We start from the raw sequence: 2,632 nt of genomic DNA, 5'->3' as shown, positions 1-2,632 counted from the left end.
ACATTTGAAAGGCGCTGAGAGTACAGGCAGTGCAAGTCAAGGCAGCGGAGGAGATGACTACGTCAGTTCAGCGGACGATGGAAGCCAACCAGCTCCACCTTGAGGGAAGTTAAGGATGCCATCCAACAGTTAAAGATCAATAAAGCAGCTGGTAAGGATGATATCGGACCTGAGCTCATCAAGATTGGCCCGAAAAAGCTAGTCACTTGCCTGTACAAACTATAGTCAGAATCTGGGAAACTGAACAGCTACCGGAGGAATAGAAGGAAGGGGTTATATGCCCCATCTACAAGAAAGGCGACAAGCTGGAGTGTGAGAACTTTCGAGCGATCACCATCCTTAATGCCGCCTACAAAGTGGTATCCCAGATCATCTTCCGACGTCTGTCACCATTAGTGAATGAGTTCGTAGGAAGTTATCAAGCCGGCTTCGTTGACGGCCGCAACGGACAACGGACCAGATCTTTACTGCACGGCAAATCCTTTAAAAATACCGTAGTACCAGGTCCCAATGCACCATCTGTTCGTAATTCTAAGGCGGCATACGACAGTATAGATCGCGTAGAGCTATGGAAAATTATAGATAAGAACAGCTTCCCTGGGAAGCATACCAGACTGATCAAAGCAACGGTGGATGGTGTGCAAAACTGTGTGGAGATTTCGGGCGAACACTCCAGTTCGTTCGAATCGCGCCGGGGGCTAATACAAGGTGATGGACTTCCATGTCTGTTGTTCAACATTGCGCTAGAATGTGTCATGCGGAGAGCCGGGGTACGATTTTCAACAGATCCAGTCAATTTATTTGTTTCGCGGATGACATGGATCGAGACATGGACATTGTCGGCCGAACATTTGCAAAGGTGGCAGAACTGTACACTCGCCTGAAACGTGAAGCAACAAAAGTTGGACTGATAATGAATGCGTCAAAGACAAAGTACATGCTTGTGGGCGGAACCGAGTGCGACAGGGCCCGCCTGTGAAGCAGTGTTACGATAGACGGGGATACCTTCGAGGTGGTCGAGGAATTCGTCTATCTCGGATCCTTGCCAACGGCTGATAACAATGTTAGTCGTGAAATACGAAGGCGCATCATCTGTGGAAGTCGGGCCTACTACGGGCTCCAGAAGAAACTGAGGTCAAAAAGATTCGCCACCGCACCAAATGTGTCATGTACAAGGTGCTAATAAGACCGGTTGTCCTCTACGGACATGAAACATGGACAATGCTCGAGGAGGACTTGCAAGCACTCGGAGTATTCGAGAGACGGGTGCTTAGGACCATCTTTGGCGGTGTGCAGAAAGACGGTGTGTGGCGGCAGAATAAACCACGAGCTCGCCCAGCTCTACGGCGAACCCAGTATCCAGAAGGTAGCTAAAGCCGGAAGGGTACGACGGGCAGGACATGTTGCAAGAATGCCGGACAGAAACCCTGCAAAGATGGTGTTCGCTTCCGATCCGGCAGGTACGAGACGGCGTGGAGCGCAGCGAGCGAGATGGGCAGACCAGGTGCAAAACGACTTGGCGAGCGTGGGGCGTATTCGAGGATGGAGAGATGCGGCCTTGAACCGTTTATTGTGGCGTCAAATTGTTGATTCAGTGTTATCTGTTTAGTTGTAGACTAACTAAATGAAAGAATGAATCATAATACCCGGTTTACAGTTTTTCTTTGAGAGATAAAACGGCCTACTTTTCCATACCAACGGGCAAATGTTCAAATAGTGTATTCTCGCTTAACTTTTCAAAAGGTCCTAAGTAACATTTTTTTCATGAATTAATTTGAATAGCGCAATCAACAGAACAACATGAAAGCTTTTGATTGCAGTACTCAAATTAATTCATGAAAAAAATGTTACTTAGGTCCTTTTGAAAAGTTAAGCGAGTATTCTCTGCATCGCGTAATAAATGAAATAGTTTGATTGACCATCAGAATTTTCCAAAGGCTTGTCGAGTGGAATATGATTCTTCTCTGAAGCAACATGATTAATTGGTAAAAATGACCATGTCAAGTAAATTAGACTATACCTACCATTTTGAGACAGATTTATCATAAAACGCCCATTTTTCGTCATTGCAAAAAAAAATAGCGTGTGCAACTCGTTGCAAAACTCGATTTTTTCAGCACTCGCAGTATTTATCTAACTCGGCAAGCCTCGTCGGATAAACGTACAACTTGTGCTGAAAAAACCATCTTTTTGCAACTTGTTGCACAAGCTTTTTTTGATATTATATTATTAACTACGATGCTTCGGAACTTTGTTGCTATTTTTACATTGTTGGCATAATGAAACTGTCCAGTCGAGAAAACTTTCTGATTCGAATCGGGAATCGAACCCAACTTCCTTCATCATGGTCTTGAAGTTAACTCACTTTAATATGAAAATTATGATTGTTAGCAAAGTTGAAAATTGATAAGTCGATGTACGTAAATTCGTCAGAAGCCCAAAATTATGTTTTTGAAAATTCAATGAAGGTTAGGCTTGATAAAATCCCAATGAAAATCGATTACCTACTTCTACATTTGAGCTTAGCGGTAATAAAAAATAATAGGGGGTACCTCAAGTTGTGCCATGTTCTAAAGGGGTACCACTCAAGAAAAATATCGTTCGAGAAAGCTTGAGCAGAAAAATGGATAAA

Source organism: Armigeres subalbatus, chromosome 1, assembly GCF_024139115.2.
Source record: "Armigeres subalbatus isolate Guangzhou_Male chromosome 1, GZ_Asu_2, whole genome shotgun sequence".
NCBI lineage: Eukaryota > Metazoa > Arthropoda > Insecta > Diptera > Culicidae > Armigeres > Armigeres subalbatus.
Note: the sequence above shows the minus strand (reverse complement) of the source record.